Source organism: Lepus europaeus, chromosome 22, assembly GCF_033115175.1.
Source record: "Lepus europaeus isolate LE1 chromosome 22, mLepTim1.pri, whole genome shotgun sequence".
Taxonomy (NCBI): domain Eukaryota; kingdom Metazoa; phylum Chordata; class Mammalia; order Lagomorpha; family Leporidae; genus Lepus; species Lepus europaeus.
In genome coordinates, this window is record NC_084848.1 from 24599852 (window position 1) to 24616033 (window position 16182).

General features: G+C 57.8%; 1 long non-coding RNA gene across 1 annotated transcript; it reads left to right on the plus strand.

Moving 5' to 3' along the window:
- Positions 1-5554: 5554 nt before the first annotated feature.
- Positions 5555-14710, plus strand: LOC133751398 (uncharacterized). The gene is made up of 3 exons (XR_009864815.1): positions 5555-5810; positions 6073-6134; positions 12581-14710. It is a non-coding gene; the product is annotated as an uncharacterized LOC133751398 (long non-coding RNA).
- Positions 14711-16182: the final 1472 nt, after the last annotated feature.

A 16182-nucleotide genomic window follows, 5' to 3' on the forward strand; every position in this document is an offset into this window, starting at 1 on the left:
GGGCCATCCTCCACTGCACTCCTGGGCCACAGCAGAGAACTGGCCTGGAAGAGGAGCAACTGGGACTAGAACCCGGCACCCATGTGGGATGCCGGTGCCAGGGCGGATTAACCAAGTGAGCCACGGTGCCGGCCCCTGCTCCACTTCTGATCCAGCTCCCTGCTAATGCATGTGAGAAAGCAGTAGATGGTGGCCTAAATACATGGATTCTTGTCGCTCACATGGGATACCTAGATGGAGCTCCAGGATCCTGGCTTTGGCCTGGCCCAGCCCTGGCTGTTTTAGCCATCTGGGCTAGTGAACCAGTGGATGGAAGATCTGTCCTTCTCTCTCTCTGTAACCTTGCCTTTCAAATATAAAATAAATCTTAAAAAAAAAAAAAAAGTGAGGAGTAGCTGGGACTCCAACAAGGCACTGTGATATGAGCCGGGGGTGTCCCAAGCAGCGGCTTCCCCCAGTGTGTAGAGGGAACTGACTGAAGGCCTCGGGATGGGACAGCACACGAGGTGTGCCCCTTAGCCCTGGACCCACTCCCTCCGTTCCTATGCAGAGAGCACCATCAGAGCAGGGTTCCTACAGCACCCTGGAGGTGGGAACTAGTGTCCCCTTCTCACACAGGCACAGGGCAGTAAGGGGACTATGTCCCCACCCAGGAAGAAGTGCCTGTGGAATTTGAATCCAAGGCTCTCTGCCCCAGGCCCTTACTCTTAACCCCAGCCCAGTGTTGATGCCCGGGCTTCCATGTCCAAGTTCCAGTCCAACCGTCCCTCTGTGTGCAGCCTTCTTTGTCTCTTCCAACACCCATGGCCCCTCGTGCCCTTGGCCAGCAATCTTGGGCTGCGGGTTCTGGGGTGCGCGTGGTTGACTGACAGCCACTCTGGCAAGGCTGGGTGAGAGAGGGAGTGAGCACAGGGCCCAGAGCCCGGACTGAGGTCCTCCTCTCTGCCCCCTTACCCGCTCACTTCTGGGGGATCGAAGGTGTGTGTGTTTCCCTCCTTAGCAAGTGCTCCCGGGGAGAAGGCTGTCAAATACAGAGCCATGTGTGGCTTGGGACCGGACAGCAGCAGGGTCCACTGTCTCCCATCCTAGTGAGTGTGTGGTGGCCCCGGCAGGTTCCTGGGAGCTGTGAACGCCTGTTCTACCAGGCAGGAAGCAACAAGTGTCTCTGTCCAAGCGGAGGTGGACAAGGGGGTGGGCGCAGGATGCCTGCATCCCACATCCGGGCCCCGGCTTCAAGCTCCGGCTCCACTCCCACTCATGTGGGAGACCCAGATGGGGCTTCAGGTTCCTGGATTTGGACCTGGCATGGCTCCGGCTGTTACTTCTCTCTTGGGGAGTGAACATACAGGTAAGAGATCTCTCTGTGTGTCTTTGTGCTTTTCAAATAAAATGAAAATAAATGTGTACATTTTTTTAAAGGCGTGACAAAAGGGATGAAGTGGGACAGGAGACCAGCCTGAGTATAACGCGACGATCGGTGGTGGACAGCGGTGTGCTCGCGCTGTCATCTTTCTAACGAACTAACGCACGGGAAAGTCCTTCCGAGGGTCATAGGGCGTGGCGGGGAGAAAGCTGCGGGCAGGGATGCTGTGGATAAGTGGGTGCTGTCCCATCGCCCAGAATGCAGAACCCCAGGCCTGGGGCCAGCCAGCAGTGGTGACAATGTCTCCCCAGCTGCTTCTCCCCAGGGTCCCCCAAAGAGGAGGAGGAGCTCCCTGACCCAAGTGGAAAGCTGAACCAGTCCGCTTGGGCAGGTGTGGGGAGCCTGGAGGCCAGGTGTGGAAGGCACCTGACCGGAAACCAAGGCAGGTGTCAGGCTCCAGGGGGAGGGGCTGCTGTGGGCTGAGGCTGTTCCCCTGGTTACGGAACAGCTGCCGGCAACCCCCGGCAAAGTGTACACCACATTGGCTTGGAAGAGAGACCAGCCTGGTGGCCGGCGGTGGCAGGTCTTCCAGACCTGGAACCGCCCCTGCCAAATTGGAACGCCCTTCCCCCCAGCCGAGCAGACTCTCGAGTTGTTGTGGGGATGTAACGGGAACCAGGAGTCATGGACTCGCTTTACTGGGGCAGCGGGTCTGTTGTCATCGAATCAGTGTTGAGAACAGGGTCATAAATATGCCGAAGTCCTGGTTGACAGGGTTATAGGCTAGTGGGAGAGAGTTCCAGAAACATACGGTTTGGAATTGGAAGGGCAATCGCTGTAGCTTGGGTAATTTGACCTGGGTTTTGACAAGTGACTAGGAGTTCATGGAGCAGGACTGGAAACCCCCCCCCCCCCCAGGCTCACTTATCCAGGGCCTGTCTCTGCAGAACCAGTGAGAGGTGAGAGGTGCTCTGGGGTTCCAGGAGAGCAGGGCTCAGGAATGAGGCTGGTCTTGGTGGGGCGTGTAATGTCCTTGTTGCTGGAATCTGGGCCCCACCCACTGGCCAGGCCTGCAGCTCCTCCCTAGGCTCAGTTGGAAGAAAAAGCTGGCCCAAACCACGTTCCTCTCTCTGATTGAACCACCTGGCGGCGGTAGCTGGGAGCCCGAGGCGGAGGGAGAGGGGGAGGTCAGGGAGGCAGGCACAGCTGGCAGAGAGGCCTCCCAGTGTCTGCCCCCTCCAGGCTTGGGCCAGCCTCTCTGCTGTTCGCAGCCCCCTGGCCTGCCCTGACCACACCCCGGGCTCTCTGGCCCTGCAGACATGGGAGAGGCCTGCTCTGCCGTTTCTGCATCTTGGACTTGGCTCCGTGGCTCAGGACCCAGCCTCCTTCCTGGCCGCCTCCAGCGGTTCACCAGGTCTGACCGTGCACAGTCTGCTTGTGCGGGCCTTAGGAACTCAGGGAGAGGCCGCCCCAGACCCGCTGCCTGTGCACAGGCCCTCGCCCACTCCGACCTGGGGGAGGCCGTGGTCACCGTTGCCAGGACTGGATGCTCCAGTGGCAGGAAGGACAGAGCCCTGCGGGGGTTTGGTCTGAGCTGCGTTGATCTTGCACCGACCTTTGGAAGAACAGAAAGTGTGTCCAGTGACCACAGGATCTCTTTCCACGTTAGCGTTTGTTCATGTGGCAGCTGAGACACTAGAGTGGCATTTGTCCACCGTCCCTTTACTGGACAGACTCCTACCGGGCACCTGCTACGAGCTGGGTGCCATTCCGGGCTCGGTCTTGTCCTCAAGCAGCTTACATTCTGGCGGGCAGACTGACAACAGACAAGTGCATGGAAGTGTGGCAGGTGCTGTGAAGGGGGCAGAGTGACTGACAGGCTGGGGAGAGCATTATTTTATACAGATGGCCCTGGAAGGCCCTGCAAAGTAAGGGGGCATCAGAGCAGAGGCCTGATGGACACATGGGGCGAGAGGGAGTGGCCAGTGCAAAGGCCCTCAGGCAGCAAGGAGGCCGGTGCAGCTGCAGTGGGGCGTGTGAGAGAAGACGATGGAGCTGGGAGGACAGAGTGGTCCACAGAAGGCTTGGCTCTGACGCCAGCGCCCCTGCTTCCATACCCTGCCGGAGCGGCTAGACTCCCCGCTTGCCAAGGCAGGCCCATCAAAGCGACGAAGGCCGGGGGATACCAGTATAATCTCACTGCACTGCGCCCACTTTTTTCTGTTTTTGAGACAGATGTTTATAACGTGCAGGGCTGGGCCAGGCCGGAGCAGGGGCTGGGAACTCAATCCAGGTTTCCCAGGTGGGCGGCAGAGTACCCGAGCCATCACCTGCTGGATGTGCGTTTGCAGGAAGCTGGAGCGGGAGGGGAGGGAGGCAGACTGGGACTGGACCCCAGGGCCTCTGATACCGGTTGGCGCTGGTGAGCCAGAGTGCCTCAGCTCTCCCCCTGCCTGCCCGTCCTGCTGCCTGTGGCTGGTGTCCCCTCCCTGGGAGAACGAGTGGTGCTCTCCCATCTTTGTGTGCGTCTGCCTCCGTGCCGTCTGCGTGTTCCAGCCTCCCTTCTGGAAGGTCTTGTGCCACACCCAGCCTGCCGCAGGAGCCGTGCCCAGAACAGAGGAGGGGCTGCCTTCACACGGAGAGCCTGACCCGGGGCCCACGGCTGGAGCTGGGCATGGGCTGGGGGCAGAGCACCTCCTGGAAGGGAGGCAGGGCGGATCTGGGCCTTGGGCTTGATTGGGTCAGTACCTGGGGTTGACCTGGGGCTTGCTTTGTATTCTCCAGAAAAATCAGCACAAAATCCCACATTGTGTCAGTCGCTGTTCTAGACACTTTGAGTGTATTATTGCCTCGGAGTCTCCTGACAGCCCTGTGTGTGTCGCTGCTGTTACCACTCCCACGTTGCAGGCTAGGTAGTGTTCAGCTAAAAACTGGCAGAGCCAGGGTGTCAACACGAGAGTCCCTCTTCTTAGCCTTCCCCCATAGATCAATACCCTCGACCCCTAAGCGGGCTGTGTGTGCCCTCCGAGTCCTTGGGATGAATAAGAGGACTTTTGAGCTTCAACTTGCAGAAAGATCAATATTAAGCAAAGATTTCAGGGAAAAAAAGATCTAATAAAAGTTGTTTCAGAACATTGACAGGTGGGTTAGAATGAATAATACCCCAAACCAGGTGATATTTCAAGATCAAGGGGCTGACGCCGTGGTTCACTTGGCTAATCCTCCACCTGCGGCACCGGAATCCCATATGGGCACCGAGTTCTAGTCCCGGTTGCTCCTTTTCCAGTCCAGCTCTCTGCTGTGGCCCAGGAAGGCAGTGGAGGATGGCCCAAGTGCTTGGGCCCCTGCACACGTGTGGGAGACCAGGAGGAAGCACCTAGCTCCTGGCTTCGGATCGGCGTAGCTCCGGCCGTAGCGGCCATTTGGGGGGTGAACCAACGGAAGGAAGACCTTTCTCTCTGTCTCTACCTCTCACTGTCTATAACTCTACCTGTTAAATAAATAAATAAATAATCTTTAAAAAAAAAAAAAAGAAGTTTCAAGATCAAAAAGGAGGGGCCAGTGCTGTGGCTTAGCGGGTAAAGCCGCTGCCTAAAGTTCCGGCATCCCATATGGGCGCCAGTTCGAGTCTTGGCTGCTTCACTTCCAATCCAGCTCTCTGCTATGGCCTGGGAAAGCAGTAGTAGATGGCTAAGTCCTTGGGCCCCTGCACCTGCGTGGGAGACCGGGTAGAAGCTCCTGGCTCCTCGCTTTGGATTGGTCCAGCTCCGGCCATTGCAGCCATCTGGGGAGTGAACCAGAGCATGGAAAATCTCAGTCTCTCTCGCTCTCTTGCTCTCTCGCTCTCTGCCTCTGTGTAATTGTCTGCCTTTCAAATAAATAAATAAATCTTTAAAAACAAAAACAAAGGGAGTGCTCCTAATGGTGAGCTGCCAGACCAGCCTCCCAGCGCCACCTCCCCCCCCCCCCGAATCGCTTTGCAGCCTGCACTCAGGACCCCACCACTGGGCCTGTGAGGAGGTGAGCTGGCTGGGCTCCGGGCTGCACTGCAGACCATTCCTGTCTGACTATTCCTCTGTGGGCCTGAGGGCAGAGGGCCAGACCGCCAGGGAGGTGGGGCTCGGCTCTCTACCCGGCAGCCCTGTGCGGGTGGGGGGGTGGCTGCATACCGCATTCCTATACACTGCTTCCTGCGGGGTGCAGGCACAGCCTGGACTGTGTCTGCCCTGTGTCTGGGGCTGTCAAGCCCAGGGCCACGTGTCCTAGCCGCCACGCGCCACCCCATGGGTCCCCCATGGGAGGCAGAGCCCAGGGGATTCTGGAAGGCAGAGCGGCACGAATGCCAGCTGACACTTCCACCCACGATTGACAAGGAGCCGATGGGCCTCGGCAGAGGACACGGCTGGTGATGAACGTGCCGGCGTCTTCATTGACAGGGCGGGGGGCGGTGAGTCACGCAGGCAGACGGCGGCGGAGGGAGAGGGCACGGGTGCGCGGGGCGCGTCTCGGGCGCAGGGTGAGCCGAGGGGAGAGCGTGGCGGCTCAGAACTGCCTGCCTCCGGGGGGAAACATGAGCGTGCGAAAGACAGGGCGGGAGGGGCCGTCCGGGCGTGCACGGCCGCGGAGAGGTGCAGGTGTGAGTGACAGGAGCGGGGCTGCGGGAGGGAGCCCGACGGGTTGAAGGGCGGCCTCTCTCACGCATGCTGCAGCCGCCCACGCTCTGGGAAGCCCCGCAGAGTGGAGACACGGACTGGCCGGACTGGCCGGGGAGGTGAGATTTCGTTACCTTTCCCTTTGTGTGATATTTGCGTGCTGGAAATGCAAGCCTGCAGCTACCAAGAATCCAGGCCCAGCCGCAGCAACGGGAAGACTGCGCGTGCGCGCTGATGCCAGCCCGCTCAGGGCTGTGGGCAGCTTTGCTTCCCAGACTCCAGAGAAGGGCCTGCCGCTGGGCCACGTGGCCCCCAACCCTCCACCCCCAGGCCCTCTCTCCTGACCCAAGGGACCCAGAGAGGAGAGAAACTCTCGGATGCCTGCCTTTACTACTCGGCTACCAGAAGCACCCTGAGCCTCGAAGCCTGGCGGGGGGACCTGGGTGATTCAGGGCGGGAGGAAGGTGTGCGCCCTGCCTGGGGCTCCCACTTTGCAGCCTCTGACAAGAGGCGGGCCTGATTGGGCACGGTAGCTACTGCCGGCGGCCGGGTCAAAGATGGCCCAGCCCCTCAGCGATCCCTGGAACATGGAGCAGCGATTCCTGTTCTCCCCTCTAGGCTGGGACTTTGTTCCATGCTTCATCTGCAAAGACCACCAAGCCAGGTGTGGAGGAGGCTGCGTGTGGGACTGGGAGAGCCCCCATCCTCAGAGAGGGAACACAGCCTGTTAGCTGGGGAGGGGCACCCTGGGACTCGCCGCACCATCTCCCGAGCGCTGTCACCAGTGTCACCAGCCCTGCAGAGAGGGCATGGGAGGAGGCGAGGGGGACACATGAGCGCCCAGATATGGGCCTCTCTGAATCCGCAGGAGCTAGATTGAGGAAGAGGAGGAAGGGGAGGGCGGAAGTCTCAGCAAGAGGAGCTGGTTCCAGGCAGCCCTGACACGTGCCTATGCCTCCCTTTGGCTCCCCACCGTGCACCTGCGCCCCTCTCCCACCAACGCCAGCATGCCTGAGGGTTGCTCTAAGTGCTTTGCTGCCAGTGCTGCCTGCTGACTGCGTGCTCTGGCCCTGGGTCACTGGGCATTGATTTCTGCAGACCACAGGCTGAGGCCAGACCCGCTGGGACTTCATGTTTATCCCCTCAGGCTGCCCCCTGGGGCTGGGCGCTCCTAGATTCCCACTCCGGAAACCCCAGCCTGGTGTTGCCTGGTTACCTCGGGCCCTAGCCTGTCACCCCAGCAATTGCCACTTTGCTTTCCTTCTGATTCCCTGAGCAAATATTGGACATCCAGAGAGACAAGTGGGTCCTGGGTGCATGGGTGGGGCTGGAGGAGGTGGCTCAGCTCAGACAAGAGATGGCTGCTGGGGCTTCCTGCAGAGAACTCCTGGGGTGGGTATGCTGTCCCCCTTCAGCCACCACGTCTGGGATCCGCGCACACAATAGGATTCGCTGAGCACAGCTTGCCGCATTTGGTGAACAGCAGAGCCATGGGGTTCTGCAGGGGTCTGGGTGGAGGGTCCCTGCGGCCCTCCCTGGCTGTAGCCCGGATGCACCCTCCCCTGCTGCACTCCCACCCACCGCCCTGTTCATCACCTTGTCTGACCTGGGCAGTTGCATCAGTCAGAGTTGTCATTCAAAGCAGCAGGGTTAGCTTAGCCCTGACAATGCTGGTTAGGACACCCACGTCACATGTCCGAGTGTTTGGGTTCAAGTCCTGGCTCTCACTCTTGACTCCAGCTTCCTGCAAATGCGGACCCTCGAAGGCAGTGGTGATGGCTTCAGCAATTGGATTCCTGCCACCCATGTGGGAGACTTGGATTGAGTTCCTGGCTCTTGGCTTTGCCTTGACCAAGCCCTGGGCAGTTTGGGCATTTAGGGAGTGAACCAGTGGGTAGATCTCTCTCTCTCTCTCTCTCTCTTTCTCTCTGTTTCTCTTTTCCCATCCCCCCTCTTTGTATCTCTTAAAAAATTCATAAAAAATGAAATTTCAAATGCTTATTAAAAAAAAAAAAAGGAAAAAAGGGGCTGGCTTTGTGGTGCAGCCGATTGGTCTCCTGCCTACGACACCGGCATCCCATACCCAGTTCTAGTCCCAGCTGCTCTGCTTCTGACCCAGCTCCCTGATAATGTGCTTGGGCCTCTTAGCACTCATGTGGGAGACCTAGATGGAGCTCCTGGTTCCTGGCTTTGGCTTGGCCCAGCCCAGGCTGCTGCAGCCATTTAGGGAGTGAACCAGCAAATGGAAAGAAGATACCTCTCTCTCTTTCTCTCATTCTCTGTAATTGCCTTTCAAGTAAACAAATAAATCCTTAAAAAAAAAAGAAAGAAATAAAAAGACATTGACACCCTTAAGCAGAGAGAGTTAACTGAAAGAATTTGGGGGTGCTTACAGCATTGACTGGAAGACTGGAGACCCGGCTTGGGAAGTGGGCAGGCTCCAAGGGCTGCTGGGCCGTCCACCTCGCCATCCAGGTCACGGCACAGGGCAGTCTGGTGAGGATGTCTGTGGGACGCTACCTCTCTGCCACCCGCGAGCTGGACCCTCTGCCGCAGCCCAGGTCTTTGCCAGGAGCAATTTCCAGACGGACCCTGTGCGTTTGGACTTCTCTCTGACATTCAGACCCGAGAGTTTCTGATTGGCTGAGTCACACTCATAGCTCACAGCCTGGCTGCCAGCAGGTGGGGGTGGGGCAGAATGCCCAGCTTTGGTTTCTGTAGCGCGGGGCAGGGTCTCTATGCATAAAGAACCCTCCGGAGGGAGAACACGGCCCCCTTCCCAGCCCCCATACAGGAAAGGAACTTTCTCAGTCTGTAGCTCCGTCCTTTCCACCATCTTGAAGTTCAAGGGTGGCCTGCACGGGCCCAGCCCCCATGCCTTCTGGATGCTGGCTTTGTCCAGTGGAAGGCGCCCCTGGAGGAGACGGAGGGCAGGTGGGCGCGGGCTGGGGCATTTCTGCCCTGTTGCCCCTTTCCTTTGCAGCTTGGGCTCTCTCTGCTCCAGCCCCCTCCGCCCTGGCCCATCAGTCTTCACCCATCCCTTGCTGTTCTCCCTTAGCACCGCTCTCCCCAGCCCTGCCCTGTGAAACAGTTCCCTTTGCAAGGGTTCCTTGATGACCCTGTGGGAGGGTAGCCCCTGTTCCCTGCCGGGACCCCAGATGAGACAGGGAGTTTGAAGATGGGGAAGCAGCCGAGTCCCAGCCAAGGCCCAGAAAGGTCTGGGTTCTCGGCCCTGCCTGCATTACCTGCGTGAGCTCAAACTCCTTAACATGCTGAGCCCTTGTTCTTGTCGGGAAAAGAATCCCTCTCTCATGGATTTGTTGTGTGCACCTGGCACTTGGGGCCACTCTACTTGCCTGCTTCCATTTCATTTGTCGGTAGTGGCTCTTCGGAGCACGGTGCTGAGCAGAATTCCCACACCTGCTCCTGGCCTGGGGGCGGCGGGTGCACTCGTGATTGATGAGTGATGTCTGTCCTGGTGCGGACTGGGAAGCGGCAGCAGGCGTGTCTATCTTCTCTGTAGTAGACACTAAACAACGACTTTCGGTTTTCATATTTCTTTGGCTCTTGAGAAGGGAAGTGGAATTCTGCTGGGGTCAGCAAGGCCAGGATCGTGTTTGTCCAGGGTCCATTGCCACCTGCAGTGCCCAGGTCCCGAGTCAGGAAGCCACCTCTCTGGCCCTGTGCAGACTTCTCTGGAGTGTGGATGCCCCAGGCATCACTTTCCTTTAATTAGCAGCTTCCGCCATCTCCAGGTTGTTTGAGGTCTTCTTCCTCCCGAAGCCTTTTCTGGTCCTTAGATGCCCAGCCTGACCCTCCCTGTAGGCACAGACACACAGCTCACAGTGGTGTGCGTGGGCACACACACACACACACGTTCACCACCTCTCTGCAGAGAACCTGGTAAGGAATTAGGGATGGCACTGCATCTTTCCACTCTGTTACCCCATTCCCAAGCTCCCCTGTTATCTCCTGCCTCCACTCTGCCACTGGTCTAGCAGCACACGCTGGAGGAACAAGGACAGTGAGAGGGGCAGGAATCTCCTCCCAAAACACCCTCCTTTCTGGTTCCTGTGCACATCCAGGAACCTTTGGCCATTCATCTATTCAAGAAAGATTTAGTGAGCACCTGCTATGTGCCAGGAAGCAGTGCATAAAACAGACGTGCTCTGTGCCCTGAAGGGGAGACGGGGAAGCTAGGAGGTGTGGGTAGAGCAGTGAGGGTGGAGGTGAGCGTGGGAGGGATCGGTCATCCAGGTGGGACAATCAGGGGAGACTTTCCCGTGTCGTGTCTAGAAGGAGAAGGAAGCTGTTTCAGGTAGCACAGTCAAGGCAGCATATGCAGAGATGCAAAGTGCGTGTGCAATTTTTATTATTTAAAAGGTAGGGAGAGGGACTGGAACTATGGCATAGTAGGTGAAACCACCACCTGCAATGCCGGCATCCCATATGGGCGCTGGTTTGAGTTCCTGCTGCTCCACTTCTGATCCAGCTCTGGTGTGGCCTGGGAAATCAGTAGAAGATGGCTTAAGTCCTTGGAGCCCTGCAGCCACATGGAGACCTGGAATAAGCTCCTGGCTTCAGATCAGTCCAGCTCTGGCCATTTGGGGAGTGAAACAGCAGATGGAAGACTTCTCTGTCTCTACCTCTCTGTAACTCTGCCTTTTGAATAAATAATAAATACATCTTAAAAATAAAGTAAACTAAAATAAAAATAATAAAAGGTAGGGAGATCCAGAGAGAGTTCCCACCCGCTGGTTCACTCCCCAAGTGCCATCTATAGCCTGGGCTGGACCGGGCTGAAGCCAGGAGCTGGGAACTTAATCCAGGTCTCCCACGTGAATGGCAGGGACCCAAGTACTTGAGCCATCAGCACTGGCTCCCACGATGTGCATAGCAGGACGCTGGAAGTAGGAAGGGAACCTGGGCTCAAACCCAGGCACTCCAATGTGGAGTGGGTGCAGGGGCCCAGCCCTTGGCCATCTTCCACTGCTTTCCCCAGGTGCATCAGGAGGGACTTGGATTGGAAGTGGAGTGTCCAAAACTCGACCAGGGCTTTCATATGGGATGCCAGTTGCTAGTGGAGGCATAACCACTGCCTGCCGCATAACACCAGGCTCCCCCGGCAGCATCTTAACTGCGGCACCAAATGCCTCCCCAGCCCATGTGTGAATTTCTGGGAGTGGTAGGTGGGCAGGTGGGCAGCAGTGACTGAGGGAGGAGGAGCTGCAGATCCCCCGCCCCCAACCTGCTCCATGCAGGCTTTGATGCAGTCTCCCTAGCACCTGGCTGGCTGACCACTAGGTGCAGCTTAGGGTAACGCAGGTACTCAGCGTTTTCTTCCTCCTGTGACTAAGTAGGCTTGCAATGACCCCCTCCTCTCCTAAGCCCCTAGGCTCCTTCTCACGGCCCCTCCCCTGCCTCGGAGCTGCCTGTAGAGGAGTGTGGCTCTTTGTGTGCGTGCGCATGAAGTCTCCCCTATACAGGTGGAGAAGTGTATCAACAGGAGTGCATGGACTTACGTGTGCATGAAAAATCCCTGTGTCGTGTGTAGGAGCGAGTGTGCATGAAGCTTGCACCAGCAGTGCGTGTGTTTGAGCACGAATGTGGGGCACCTGGATGCACGTGTATGCCAGGTATGCAGGAGAGTGCGGGGGAGGAGGGTGTGAGCCGTGGGTGTGCCGGCGGTGAGCATGGATGGCGTTCTGTGGCCCAGCCGTCAGGACGGCCTGTGCAGGGCAGAAGTCATTTGTGCTGGGATGTTTATATGGACAAAGCAACAAAGCTCCCCACCCGTCTGCCACCTCCCCTCTTGCTCCTCTGTAATCCGTTCTCCACCCAGCAGCCAGTGTGAGCTTTTAAAATGCAAATCCCACAGCGTCACTCCTAAGCGGAAAACCCTCCAGTGGCTTCCCATTGCATTTGGAATAAATCGGACTCCTGACTTGGGTCTACAGGATGTGCCTCCCACTCCAATCTTGGCGATTTTGCAGCCTTAACTCCTCTCATTCCTGGGGTGCCTCTTGCCTCAGTCACACAGCCCCGACACCTGCTGTTCCTCTCTCGGATTCCTTTGCTGCTGGCTCTGTCCTGGCTCTAGGTTTCAGCCCAATGCGGTGGCACTGTTTGGGAGCTTCTTTGATCTCTCAGTTTTTTTTTTTTTTTTAAGATGTTTTTAATTGAGAGAGAGAGAGAGAGAGCGCTCTATCATCCATTAATTCGCTTCCCAAATGTCTGCAATAGGCAGGCTGCGCCAGACTGAAGCAGAGAGCTGCCAATGGATCCCAGGCTGCCACGTGGGTGGCAGGGACCTAAGTATTTGAGCCAGCACCTGATGCCCCACTGGGGGTACATTAACCGGAAGCTGGAATCAGCAGCAGAGCCTGGACCTGAACCCAGGCGCTCTCCATCATATGGAATTCGGGTGTCCCCCAGCATCTTCACCACCAGGCCAAACACCCTGCTCATCCTCTCAGTATAAAATGACCCCCTAGTCCCTCTCCGTGGCATCACTCTGACTTATTTTCTCTTTTTTAATTTTAATTTTATTTTATTTTCTCCCCAGCACCAGGTCTGAAGCAGATATCTGGCATGCCATAAGAGCACTGGTTTGAGCCCCGGTTGCTCCACTTCTGACCCAGCTCCCTGCTAATGTGCCTGGGAAAGCAGCAGAGGATGGCCCAGGTACTTGGGCCCCTGCCACCTACACAGGAGACCCAGATGGAGCTCCTGGATTTGGCCTGGCCTGCTCCTGGCTGTTGCAGTCATTGGAGAGTGAACTAGTAGATGGAAGATCTCTCTTTCTCTCTCTCTCTCTCTCTCTCTCTGAAACTCCGCTTTTCAAATAAGTAACAACATAAAATCTTTTAAAAGGGAGAAAAATTGGGTCCTGTATTGTGGCTCAGTGGGTAAAGCCACTGCCTGCAGTGTCAGCATCCCATATGGGAGCTGGTTCGAGTCCAGGCTGCTCTACTTCCTACCCAGCTCCCTGTTAATGTGTCTGGGAAAGCAGCAGAGGGCAGCCCAAGTCCTGGGGCCCCTGCACCCACGTGGGAGACCCCGGAACAAGCTCCTGGCTTCAGATCAGCACAGCTCCGGCTGACTGGGTGGTGGCACAGCAGGGGAAGCAGCTGCCTGCGACTTCAGCATCCCAAATGAGAGCTGGTTCGAGTCCCTGCTCCTCTGCTTCTGATCCAGCTCACTGCTGATGTGCCTGGGAAAGCAAAAGATGACCTCTGTGCTTGGTCCCTCCACCCACGGGGGAGACTTGGTTGGAATTCCTGGCTCTTAGCTTTGGCCTGACCCAGCCCTGGCCGCTGTGACCATTTAGGGTGTGAACCAGCAGATGGAAGGCCCCCCCCCCCACTCTTCCTCTGTAACTCTGCCTTTCAAGTAAATAATAAATAAATCTGAGAAGAAAAGACATGGAGGAAACGTAAAGGCTTGTGATGAAGTGAGAGAAGCCGATCTGATAGGGCCCTGTACTGTGTGACCGCAGCGACAGGACACTCTGGGAGAGGCAAAGCCGCGGCTGCCAGGGCCGGCGGGAAGGAGGGGGCGCAGGTGGAACTCGGAGGGTTTTTAGGGCAGTGTTCTGAAGGACACCGCAGTGGTAGATCCCGGTCATCACACACTTACCAGAGACCCTGAACGACACCCAGAGTGAACCCCGGTATGAACCACGGGCTTAGGGTGAGCACGGTGTGTCAGTGTCAGTTCAGGGGATCTCACAGAAGGTCCAGTCTGCTGGGGGGTGGGGTGTTACGTAGGCGTAGGGGTGAGGAGTGTATGGGAAATGTCTAGAAATAAAAACTCCATTAAACAAAGAAGAGGACAGGAAGGAAGGGAAGAAACGAGAGCTGTGGACTTGCTGCCACCCCCCTCCCCCATGCCCTCCCCTCGTGTCCGTTGCTTGCTGCCTGGAGTTGGGACCGCCCTACCATGGCCATGTGTGTGCTCCCTAAGTGGCTGGTCGCTTGCCCCTGGCCTCTACCGCTGCCTCCTCTTTTGATTTTCCAGCGGGGGGCGCCAGCCCAGCTGGAAGCTTCTGGGTCACTACGATCCCTGTGCTAACCTTGCCGCGACCCCCTCGCCCCCCACCTGGCCCCTCCGTTCCGCCTGCCAACCCACTGATCTTCCAGAAGGAATTTCATAACCCAATGCCAGCTAAGCCCTGCCCTGGTCTAAACGCGTACCCTGCCGCCCAACTGGGGAGAAGCAAATCCAAGGCTGCAGACAGAAGACAACCCTGGCTAACTCATTAGCACCACCTCCAGCCAAGCTTCGTCTCGCCTCCTCCCGTGCCAGACTACAGCAAGAGGAAAAACATCTTCCCGCCCCTCCCTCCAGGGGCGGAGCCGTCACGCGGAACAGCCTTGAGGGGAGCCCACCGACTGTGCACCCCACTTCATTTCCCAAGCCTTGATTAAGACTGTCAGAGGCATTAAGCTCCGCCAAAATGAAGGCGCCCCCGCCCCCGTGAGCAATACAAAATACAGTCGATTCCGAGCCGCCAAACCCTCGTGAACGTGAGCAAGCCCTTCAACATTTTGAATTTTTCCATGATGCCTGCTTTGAAGTCTTCCGTGTATTTGAAATAGACGACAGGAGCTGCTTCAATGGCTTCTCCTTCTTGGCTGGGTCCCCGAGTGTGGGTTTAGTGTGCTCGCCGCTGGGAGCTGTAATTAGCTCTCCCTCCGAGCTGGGCTGCCTGCCCTGTGCTGGGGTTGCAGAGGTGACCCTAGGACCTGGAGGGTCCTTGCCTGGAAGTGAGAGTCCCGGAGTCCAGTGCTTTCTCCACAAGGTGGGCGGGTGGGCTTGCTCTGGGCCACAGCAGCCCCGGGCTGGCCAGGGACGAGACCTTGTCCTTGGTGGGAGCAGCCAGGCTTGGAATAAGCAAATTTGAATCAACAGATAGCTAGGGGTCCTGGCCTTGGGCCTTATCCGGTGGTTTTGGGCTTTTTCGGAGCTGGGGTGGCTCAGATGGTGGAACAGAAGCCCACGCCGGCGCTGCCGATCAGCTCAGGCGCACCGCCCGCGTCCGTGTCAGTGGGTCACCCGCACTACAGATAGCAAGCCGAGCCAGGCTGCCTGCTGGTTGATGAAAGAGTTGGACCTGCCTGACTGGGGCGGTATGGACTCACGGCGAACCTTACCATTGCCTGCGCCTTCTGAACCGGGAGGAAAAGGTGAGCGGTGTTTATGGATAAGCTGCAAATCTGACCCTACTACGTTCAGGTAAATGCTTCCGAAATGGCCTCTCCTCCACAGAGCACCCCTCCAAGGTGCGCATGCTCGACTCCATTTTACAGGTGAGCCCAGAGAGAGGGGCCTGGTGAAAGGGAAGCTTGATGAGTGCGCAGTGCGGTGGGCTCGCCGCTGTCAGCCCGGGACGCAGCACCCGGCACAGTGTGCTATCGGCGGGCAATGGGTCACCGGTGAGTGAGTAGGTCAATGGAACACTGACCGCCTCCTAGGGCCCCGTATGCTTGCTCTATCTTGATTTCTACCTGGTCGAGGGGGCTGCAAGCTGCAAGCAGGAGCCTGAATCTTCCAGGTGGAAAAGGCTGCCTGGGCAGTGCTGGTGGGTGCACTCCTAGTGAGAGGGCACAGCAGCATCAGGGCCGGCTGGCCTCTGCCTGCCCAGGGAACCCTGCCCTCACCCCCTCCTGCCACAGCCACTCCTGGTGGCCACGCACAGGCCCCCGAGACACTGGGAGGGCTTCACCGCAGAACAGACAGAGGGGCCCTGAAGCCAGCCATTCGCAGGATTCTGCACGTGGGCCTCCCTCCTCCCCAACCTGGCTGTTGCCATGGCAACTGCCTCCCACCTAGCCAGGGCTGGCTGAGGGCATCCTGGTTAACCCCTTCCTGCACAGCAGGGCCCTTAGAACACCTGTCCACGTGTGGCCCGGATGCCCCACATGCTGATGTCCAGAGATTCAGTGGCTCAGGGCCTGAGATGCATGGGCTGTGTGAACCTGGAGACTGCAGTAGGCCTTGCGAGGCTCAGCTTGCCCTCCTGCCATATGGATGCGACAGTGTGGCCGGAGCCTCGGCGCTCAGCACCAGTCGCTCTGGCCTTGGTTTGTGCTCCCACCTAGGAGGAGCTGGGTTCAGTGTCGCGTGTACATGGCCAGTTTGTCCACTCCTGCGAGGCAGGGCCCC